Source organism: Euphorbia lathyris, chromosome 5 (assembly GCF_963576675.1).
Source record: "Euphorbia lathyris chromosome 5, ddEupLath1.1, whole genome shotgun sequence".
NCBI lineage: Eukaryota > Viridiplantae > Streptophyta > Magnoliopsida > Malpighiales > Euphorbiaceae > Euphorbia > Euphorbia lathyris.
Window position 1 is genome coordinate 86,270,024 of NC_088914.1, and position 11,688 is coordinate 86,281,711.

The 11,688-nt window shown below is 32.9% G+C and overlaps 1 non-coding gene across 1 annotated transcript; it reads left to right on the forward strand.

The window, feature by feature from the left end:
* Window positions 1–522: 522 nt before the first annotated feature.
* Window positions 523–629, forward strand: LOC136231558 (small nucleolar RNA R71). The gene has a single exon (XR_010689930.1). It is a non-coding gene; the product is annotated as a small nucleolar RNA R71 (small nucleolar RNA).
* The last annotated feature ends 11,059 nt before the right edge of the window (window positions 630–11,688 follow it).

Genomic DNA, 11,688 nt, shown 5'->3' on the forward strand with positions numbered 1-11,688 from the left:
GATTACTTACCTTTCCATTCATAGCATCTATAAATTTGTCGATTTTTGAAGATAAAGTGCTAATCGTATCTCTTGTTTGATTTTGATAATTATTTCCACGATATTGATTAGCATTTGCATTATTATTATTATTACTATCTTTCCAGTTAAAGTTAGGATGATTTCTCCATCCAGGATTATAAGTATTAGAATAAGGATTAGTAGTTTGGTTTTGTCCTTGGACAAAATTTACCTATTCTATCTCATTCATACCTTCGTAATCAATGTCTGTCTGGATCGGATTACCATTAGGATCGCACGGTGCCATAAACCTATGATGTACCTGAGGATGATGGTTTCGCCATTGGTATATGACCACGCTCTACGGGCCACATACTGCTGTTGATTGCCATTTCCTCCAAAAGTTCTCTTGCTTGGACGAACGTCTTCTTCATAAATAACCCTCCAGACATAGCATCTAATGAACCTCTAGTCGTAGGATTTAATCCATTATAGAATGTCAACATTAAAAGTGCATCTGGCAATTGGTGGTGTGGGCATAAACGTTGAAGTTCTTTAAAACGTTCCCAAGCTTCATAAAGAGTTTCATTATCATTTTGGGTAAAAGATGTCAATTCTTTGATGACTCTTGCGGTTTTTGCTAAAGGAAAATATTTTGATAAAAACGCTTGGGCTAATTGGTCCCAAGTTTCAAATGTTGCAGCAGGCATAGAAGTTAACCAAATTTTTGCCTTATCCTTCAAAGTGAAAGGAAAGAGGCGAAGTTTGATTGCTTCGGCTGTTACATCAGTAATTTTAAAAGTATCACAAATTTCTAAGAAATTTGTCAAATTGGCATTAGGGTTTTCGTTAGGTAGTCCATAAAACGTTACATTGTTTTGCAACATATTAAGCAAAGCAGGCTTAATTTCAAATTGAGATGGCGTTTATACGGGGTCTAACTACACTATTAGTTACACCGGCCATTCCTGGCCTAGCATAATCCATAAGTGTCGGTGGATCAGCCATATTTTCTGGTTGGACTACTTTGGTTTTTAAGGGTGTTTTGTCTTTGTTTTTATTGTCTTTCTTGTTTTTCTTAAGTGTTCTTTCAATTTCTGGATCAAGAGGGTCTGGTGGCGTGCCCGAACTTCGCGAACTGCGCATGAACTTGAAATTGTTGCACGAACCAAACTACCTTCAAAACAAAATTGAAAACAAATATGTTATATAAACTGAAAATAAATAAAATGTAAAAGTTGTATAAAAATAATGTGTAAACCTAGATTCGAAAATAAAATACGAAAAATAAAAATTTTGTCAAAAATTTTGGCGTATCCCCGGCAACGGCGCCAAAAACTTGTTGAGCGATTTCCGCAAGTGCACGGTTTCGCTTGTAGTAATAAAAATATCGATCCCATAGGGATACGTTTTTTAACGAAAAACTTATTTTTGAATCTGTTAATTTCGAACTTGTTAGATTTACTATTGAATGTTAATGAAAAGTGAAATTTGTTTAATTGAATTTAGGAAAAATAATTGTTTAATTGAATTTGTGGACTTTGAGTATTTGAAAATGCTAGAATAAGATTTTATATTGGAATATATCGATTGTTAGAAAAGTTTTCTGATTTAGGGATGAATTTTACAAAACAGGAACATTTAGAACTTTTAGAAAACAAATAAATGTATTCGTTTGCATTGAGCAAAGAAAACAACTTTAAACTTTGTATTAATTATGATGATGAAATAAATGACGGAACCTCTAATTAATTGGCTTTGAACGTGGCAAAACCCTTTAGCCGGTATAATGCCCTTAACCAAATTTTAACTCTACCGAGATAATAATTTGCCTAAGTGTTCAACAAAGTTTTCTTGTAATGATTTTGAATTAACTACGTTTTAATGAAAACACCAGCAGTCACTTTAGTGGGTTGGTTACCATAAGTGCTGCATAACGATTTATCGAATAGAACGGACTTTATTAGATGAAATATAAATTGATACAAGTTTACAGAGAACATGGAGCATCGAGTTCTTCGAGGGCGTGCAAGTGAACGGCTGATCAGTCCTTTCCTTGGGTTTCCTTAGAGGTTGTCAGGCTCAAGGGCGAACACTCTACTCAATCTTCTCGATGTAACTTCGTAATAGGGATTCGGTCGGCCTCTACCAAAATGCAAACTAAAACTGGAATAATGTCTAAACGCTACTATGTTTGTAATTAAACTATAAACAATATGTGTACCTCATCTTGTTTTGTACAGAATCTAATTTCTAACTCTCGAATTGTTTTTACTTAGAACTTATACATTACTTCTACGCTCTGATTCTATATCTATATTACATAACATTACATCTCATTTTTTCTCAACATCAACTCTTTATTTATAGATGTTGAAGGGTTGTGATTGAAGTGATATGTCTTTTTGTGAAAAGATGTATTTGTTGGTAAAGAGTTGTGTCCGTTGTTAAGAATTGTGTTCTTTGTGAAGAGTCGTTTCTATCCACCCGAACGAACGCGTTTCTTGATTTTCAACATGTGTTCATTGCACCTTTGGCAGAATTCTGCACTTACCGAGAATGGGGATCCTCGGCCGTGAATGGGGGAACATCAAGTTAAGCTTTGGACGAAGGGAGGAAGTAGCCGAAGGACGCGTGTCGCGGCCGTGGGTGGTGGATTCGCGGTCGCGGCACGGTGCGTTTTTTCACTTCTTGCTCTCGTTCGTGTCCTTGACTTGGCGCTTTTGATTTACGTCGTCTTTTGACTCCTTTTGTAGGGTTTTTCTTCTGTTTTTGATCCTTTTTCATTCCTATTTGGATTTTACCAAATATTTAGGTACCTTGCAAGAAAGAAAGATATTCGAGAGTAAAAGTAATCTAAACAGATATAAATAACACAAATTTGTAATAAAAATGATGTAAATATTAATGATATTTTAGGTATATTTTGGGCTTAACAATTGTCATATTAAAATCATTCAGGTGCGTCGCCACTGCTATATTCTCCGTCATCTGCAGATTAAACAGTCGCCACATCAGATGAACTTTGTTTGCCGCGGAAGGCTTCTCGTACAACGAACTCAAGATCTCCAACATCTCCTTCGTGGTCTTTGCCTTCACCGTGTGATGCGCCACGTTTCTGGATAGCGACAGGCGAATCACGTTCATCGCTTTTCTGTCCAACAGCTTCCACTCTTCATCATACATATCCTCCGGTTGCTCACCCAGAGGCTGGTACAGATCTTTACCGTACAGGTAATCCTCGATCTGCATCTTCCAGAAACCGAAATCCGAACCATCGAATTTCTCCACAGGGGTTTTTCTGTCTCCCATCGTAATTACCCTCGCTCTGATACCAGTTGTTAGGAATAATTGAAATTACGATAAACGAAAATAAGCAAACACACACGAATTATTTACCCAGTTCGCCACTCAATATGAATGACTACGTCTGGGGGCACTACCAAGCCAGGATATTTACTATAATGAATGAGATACGGATTACAGAGAAAGAGGTTACATTTATACTCCTGAAACCCTAACCGTCTGAAACCCTAATCGCCCAAATTTTTTTTTTGGGCCAATGGCCCAACAGGGGCTACCGCCCCCGTACACCCGCCAACTCAGCAGCGAGTTGGATCGCTGCAGTTGGACCCATCGCTTCAGTTGGGCCTATATATTTTAGTCTCCATAAGCCCAATTGGTGAAATTTCACCATACTTTGAATCAAGACTTAATAGAATTGTTATTCTATTGACACCTAGCGATATATTGACAATTAGATTTGATAAATTTTAGTTCAGAGGTTTATTTTTATTTGTTTTTCTTGTTTTAATCTAATTAATTATTTTCACATAAGAAAATCTATGTGTCAAATAAATTTTAAGACGTGCGACGTGTCAAGTCTATATGTCAAAATATCACCACGTATCAGAGGGATAACGATTTTGTCAAGTTTCCATCAAGATATGGTGAAATCTCAATTGGAATAGTTCAGGAGCTGAGTGTGGTCAAATAACAAAATTTTAAATAGATAATGGATAAATAACAGTTTACATCAAATTACAAATTATAATTACGGATATGGTACCAAAATAGGAATATGGTTTTTTGGGACTATATCAATTTAGGTTCCACGTACAAAATAGCACCAATATAGGCTTAACGTTTAAAAAAATGTACTAATTTAGGCATCGATAACGGAACGTGACATGTTATTTATATTACTTAATTAAGTTCTGTCAATTGTAAGTGGAGCGAGAAACCATAACTTAACGGAGTAATATGAATGCGGTGTCACGTTCCGTTACTGATGCCTAAATTGGTACCTTTTTTAAACATTAAGCCTACATTAGAACTATTTTGTACGTGGAGCCTAAATTGATATTTTTCGAAAAACCATAAACCTATCTTAATACTTTATCCCTTATAATTAGTTTTATCTAGTAATTTATAAAAAATTATAAATTTATAAATTAATACAAATTTGGTAACAAAATAATATTTGGGTTCTAATTTATATTGTTTCTCAAAGTGTTAGTATTTTATTTACAAGACAGATGATGAGTAAATAAAAGATCTAGAAAAAAAATAAAATAAAAACCAAGTGCAAGCAAGCAAATTGAGTGTGAGACTTTTTTTTTTTTTTCTCTTTTTCTATATGAAACATTAACACACAATGTTCAGGAGACATTTTTTTATATAAAAAAAATAAGAGGCCCTCACCAAAGGTGAGGCCCTAGGCACCGCCCTGGGGAACTCCTCCTGGAGCCGGCCCTGTATAAACCTAACTAAACACTATATTTTCTGCGGTTTGGAATGAAACGCTAAACGCTCTTCCGGAAAGCTGAAACAAACACTCTCTAAATCTATCAAAACTGGAAAATCACAAAGAAACATAAAAAAATGTGGAAAACGTGAAAACGTAAAAAAAAAAATTAAAACACGAACACTTGAAAAAGTGGAAAACATGAAAAAACATAAAAAAAAAAATACAGAAAAACATAAAAATCTATTTAAAACACGAAAATGTGAAAAACACAAAGTGAAAAAAATGTGAAAATGTTCAAAGTGATATTGGCCATGTTTGGTAAAGAGTGTTTTGGGATAAAAAGAACGGTTTTGACAAATTTTAGAGGTTTGACCATTGAAACCACTGATTGGAGTGTTTGGTGGAGAGAGGTTTGGGAGAGAGTTTTGGGATGAAAACGCTAATTTAGAAAAAGCTCTTAAAAGGAGTTTTTTCAATTAGCGTTTTGGAATATTAAAATTAATGGACTTCTTTAACCCTAATAGATAGACTCCCTCTTCTCCTGCGCCAAAATTAATGCCCTTATTCGTCTTTTTGCACAAACCGCTATTATCAATCAGCTAATTTTTACTAAACAGGTCTACACAAACAGCTAGTCAAATCAGCTAATCAAATTAGCAACAGAGTCATTATCCATAAATAAATAAATAAATAAATAAATAATAATAATAATTATGATATGAATATAACATCATTGAAGACATGGACAGAAGCAATTAAAGGAAAAGTCACGTGAACTGATTAATGTCCTTGTTTTCTTTTAACGTGAACCATTCCTTGTAGTAAATGTTTTGAATGCAACAATGTTTTGAATTCAACAATGCTGACAAAATATTGTTTTGTATTCACATTAGACATTAATTTTTTACACGTTTTATATGCTTCATAAATAGACTTAAGTTGAGTGTTTTGTATTCATTATTTTTCATTCAAAAAATTTGTAACAAGTTTTCAATAAAAGTTTCAGAAATATTGTTTATCATTCTAACCCGTTTGGTTTAACTGCTGTTTGCTGTTGCTGTTTGCTGTTTGCTGTTTGCTGTTGCTGTTTGCTGTTTGTTGTTGCTGTTTGCTGTTTGCTGTTTGCTGTTACTGTTTGCTGTTTGATTATTAGTGTTTGGTAAAAGTATGATTGCATGTTGCTGTTAGTATGTAAAATGACTAATATGGACATGTTTTAAATAAATATATAAAATTAATTATAAAAATAATACAAATAACTAAATAAAAATTACAAAAATAAAAATTGTTAAATAATTTCATTTTTTCTATAAAGTACTATATATTAAAATTTAAATTACTATAAAAAAAATTTATAATATTTATTCACTTAAAAATCAATTTTTATCTCTAAATAGGATGGAAGCAATATGATCTCTCAAAACGTTCATTTGAGTTGCTCCAGTTTCCTCATGATTTTCATTTGTATCAACATCATTTAAACTAGTCAATGAGTCATATGGCACAAAATCCGGATATGCATCCAAACGTTTAAAGCCCGGATCTGCTAATGCGTTTCTTCGAATATAATTATGTAGTGTCATTGACGCAATCACAATATCCCTCTGTGTAGTAAATGCATAAGAAGGCATCGCTCGTAATATTCTCCACCTTGCTTTCCAAACACCAAAAGTTCGTTCAATACAACATCTAAGAGATGAGTGCCAACGATTGAAAGTCTCTTTATGCCCCTTTGGTCGACCACCACGTTGAAAATCGGGTAAATGATATCTTGTTCCCTTATATAGTGCAAGATACCCTTCAATTTGTGGATATCCAGCATCAACCACGTAATATTTTCCTGCATATATCCTTAAATACATAAATAAAACAGTATATCATATATATTCTAAAATAAAAAATAAAAAATTGGAATATGATTACCTAGAGGTGGCTTAGGAAAATTTACTTCTGTTTTATTGATAGCATATTGGAAAAGTCGTGAATCATGAGCAGTACCTTCCCAACCAGCCAGTACAAATGTGAATAACATGTCAAAGCTACATGCAGCCATAATATTTTGTGTAGGCACTCCTTTTCTACCAATAAATGGAATGATCTCTTTTTCTTTTACACAAGCTAGTATATGAGTTCCATCAATTGCTCCAATACAATCCTAAAATTTCATTATGTATATGTAGTTTATAAAATATGATGATATAGAAAATTAAGAATATAAATATAATAATAATTACCTTAAAATATGGCATGTATCTCTCATCGTTAGCTATTTCAGGCGGGATTGTGGAAAATGTTTGGTCCTTAGGTTTTATCAAGTCCATTGAGAATTGTATCATTACTTTTAACACTTCATGAAAAATCCTACTAACTGGTATAAAAATATATAAACTTTCTCCAAAATAGACATTCTATTTGATTGAACTAGTCCATAATGCTCTCCAAGATCGTGAGAAAGATTTATCAATGTCTTTTTATCCATTCTAAACATATTAGTACATCTTGTTTCATTGCCTCTCATTATTTCCAACAACCATAAAATCCCTGTTTGGAATGAATCCATGCATGGTTCTTTTTTAATATATTTCAAATAATGTTGAGTTAGAACCTCAACGCTATATATTACTGCTCTTAACATATCATCGTCTTCATTGTCATCATCAAAAATAATTTCATGAACAACATCCATATCTATATAAAGAAAAAAGAAAAAACAATATCATAAAAAAATTATTATATAAATATAAAAAGTCATCAATGAACTAAGGAAAGTTTAGACAAATCCAAATTAATAGTAGTGTAAATAATTATAAAAATAATAATAACAAAACTCTCTAAGGTAAAATATAAAAGACATGAAATCGGTTCTTAATTTCTTTTTCGAATTAAATTTATATTGAAGCCATTTAATCTTCAAATCATCATTCTTTAGTGTTTTGTATAGTTCCCTGTGCGATTTATCAAGAAACAAATCCCCGCAAAAAAAATGAATATCAGAACCAATTTCTATCTGTGGCAAACTCAACACATCATCCAAGATCTCTTCCAAAGAATAATCACGAGGCCGTTCTCCTAACATTTTACCCCATGCAACAATTTTCTTTTCAGCAGTTACTTCAATGCTGTCCTTTAATGCATTAATAACATCAGTAACTTCTGTAGTACTAGACTTCTTTTTCCCTTTATCACCTATCTTTTTCTTTGTTGCTTTGTCTACAAATGTCATTTTTCTCTTTTGTTTATCCATGTTCTGCTGAGTATCAATTCTATCAGTATTCTCAAAGTTAATAGTATCATCACCAAGCTGAATGGGTGAACCTCCTAAAACAGAATCTCGATTCATCATCCTTTCTAACTGATCTTCAAAAGCTTCTTCTAAGTCATTGTTGTGCACCAAATTAATCACATTATTATAAATTGGATCCTCCTCAGTATCATTAGGAAAAATTCCAGAAGATGGCGCATATGCATATTCACCAGTAGCCACAGTGTCCATAAACAAGATTTCATATTTTTCATAGACATCTTGTCCAATCCCTTTCTCACGTAATGGAGCATAACTTGAATTTTCCTAGACATTCCAAGTGGAAATAAAATTATTCATAAATCAACCAATTAATTTAAAATTTGTTATTCAAATAAATGTTATCAGACTTAACTTACTTGTATCTTAGCATTCCACCACTCATCAGAAGCATCTATTGTGCCTTTAATAGGATCCCATCCTAAACCAGTCTCTTTTCCCTTTAGATCTTTCCATAGTTTCCAATGTACTTTCATAGAATCCCATTTATGTCTCATCTGATCTTTAGTAAACATGTGACCCACAATCTTCATTTCATTTTCTACCCATGGCCATCCTTTCGGACCCCATCCCCCTCCACTTCTTTTACCAAGAGTAGTGCCCCGGACACAGATATCAATAAACGCATTAAATTCTACATCATTCCATTTTTTTCTTGGAACTGTTTTTTTTTTTTTGGCTCGTGCTAGCACCTATGAAAAAATATAGATATGTATGCAATGATCCATTCAAATTCATTCAAACTGTCATATGAATTCTTTAGGCTAGTTCTCAATAAAACCAAAAACAATTCAATTATATAATACCTATATTTGAAGATGATGGCGCTGCCATGAGTAAGAAAAATGGCAAAGTAAATTGATCGCAGGATAGTTCTGATAGAAACAAATAAAAAAAATGTTAGTGGTAGATATTCATATGATTCTATCTAGTTCTCAAAATTGTTATTCGGTCTATTTGATTCGGTTTCTGTTACAATACATATAATATTTCGGTAATTTCGGTCGGTTCGATTTTTATGACGAAATTACCGACTTAACCAAACTGATCAAAATAAACTCTATATAGATTGAGAACTATAACCGGATGATTAATAGTTTTCTAAGTTTTTTTTTGAAAGAGTTCTCTAAATTTTTAATGTTTCAATTAGTCAATTTTATTGTGATTAAAAAAGAAAAAAAATCCAGTTCTGTATTTTTTTGTGATGAATTTGGTTTTATATTTTCACATAAATAAAACAATTACTCTAGTATTTTCTCTAACTCTACTATTGGTAATTTTCAAAAATACAAAATTTATAAATTAAGTATAAAATTTATTAATTTTAAAACGAGCTCATGTTGTCAATATCTTTTATTCAAATTTAAAATATTAAAAATAACTAAATTGATAAAAAAAAAATTAAGAAAGTCAACCTAATAAAGCATGAATGAGCTAATCAATAGGTCTTGAAAACATAAATATGTAGCTGTGATAAAAAAGCTATGATAAAAATATATGAGGTACTCTGTACCCAAAAAAAATTAAAAAATATGTAAGGTACTCTGTACCAAAAAAGTTAAAAAGGATGAGCTACTCACTTGACAAGTTGTCGCGGCAGTAGTAGTTTGGTAATGATGAAGTCAGAAAATAAAATATAGAAAAAGAAGTTTGGTAGGGAATTATTGATTTACAATGGGGGTATTTATAGGATAAAAATCGTAAAGGCAGAAGTAGATTAGGAAAAGTAGCACAATGCTACTTTTTTGAAACGCAGCTTTTTCTTTATCAAATAGGAAAAGGCAGTTGTATTTTATTTTAACCAAACACCCTGTTATCTGCTTTTGAGTGGTGAAAGGTAAAAGGAGGTTGAAAAGGAGTTAGCCAAACGGGGCCTAAATCCTTGTAATTAATGCAATATTATTTATGCTCTGCATTTTTAATTAATTGCTTCCGCTGAATTATCGCAATACCTCCAATAAAAAAACACTAAAACGTGAAAATATGAAAAAGACGAAAAACACAAAAACACTAACTGTGAAAAACATTTGTAATGTTAAAAACACGAAAATGTGACAAATGCGTTTCTAACGTTTGTAATGTTTATATTCACATTTGAGATTGCTAAACCAAACCTATCAAAAAGATGTTGCTTCACATATAAATTGTGGATCAATTTCCAATGAAGGTTGAACTTCTGCAAAGAGATTTGTAGTTCATTTTTGTTGAGCTGTCAAAAGTTGTTAATTTACTCAGTTAGAGTTTGAGTTGAAGTAGTCCTAGTTTGTTTATTAGTGTGTTTAATAAATCCCTATTTTGTAGGAATAGATTCTGCAGTTTGTTATTTAGTTGCCACTTTAATAGCAAATGTAACGTGGCTTTTTGTAAGGCTATATATAGCCAATTGTTTTTCTCAATTCAATAAGATATTAACAGCATCTTCTCTGTTTATACATTTTCATATACTTAGATTTTAACATCTGGTATCAGAGCTGTTTATTAGCAAATACAGAGTGCAAACACGTGAGTTGAGTGAAACAAGTTCAAAGGCAGCAACCCTTTTATTTGGTGAGAAAACATGTCTACTGAGAGTAGATTTGTGCAACCGTCTATTTCTAAATTTGATGGGAATTATGATCATTGGTGTATGCTCATGGAAAATTTCATGAGATCAAAAGAATATTGGAGTATCATAGAAGATGGTATTCCTGATGTAGCAGTAGCAGCTGTTGGAGTTCAACTTACTGACGGACAAAAGAAAGCCATTGACGATGCCAAGTTGAAGGATTTAAAAGCAAAAAATTATCTCTTCCAAGCCATTGATAGATCAATTCTGGAAACCATCTTGAACAAAGATTCAGCTAAGAGTATCTGGGATTCCTTGAAGCAGAAATATCAAGGGACAGCGAGAGTACAACGATCACAAAGGCAAGCTCTTCAAAAGGAGTTTGAATTACTGCATATGAAAGAAGGAGAGTCCGTTAATGAATACTTTGGCCGTAATCTTGCTGTAGTCAATAAATTGAGGGTTAATAAAGCCAAAATGGATGATGTGGCAGTCATTGAAAAGATACTCAGATCTATGATATCCAAATTTGATTATGTGGTATGTTCTATTGAGGAGTCAAATGATTTAGACACTCTCACTATTGACGAATTGCAAAGTAGTCTTTTAGTGCATGAGCAACGAATGAAGGCTCACATTGTGGAAGAACAGGCGTTGAAGGTTGCTTTTGAGGAGCCATCAAGAGGAAGAGGTCGAGGTCATGGTGGATTTCGAGGAGGTAGAGGCAGAGGTCGTGGGAGACACACTTTTGATAGATCATCGATCGAGTGCTATAAATGTCATCAATATGGACATTTTTCATATGAATGTCCAAACAGGGAGTCTGACAAACAAGCATACTATGCAGAAGACAATGAAGAATTGTTATTGATGGCTTATATGAATGATAATAATACCAACGTTGAAGAAGTGTGGTATCTTGATTCTGGATGCAGCAATCATATGTGTGGTAAGAGAGAGCTTTTCTCAGATTTCCAAGAAAACTTCAGAGAGAAGGTGAAACTAGGAGATGACTCAAGCATGAATGTGATGGGAAAAGGAAGTATTCGAATGCTCGTGAATGGTTTTGTGCAGGTTATTTCTGGAGTTTTT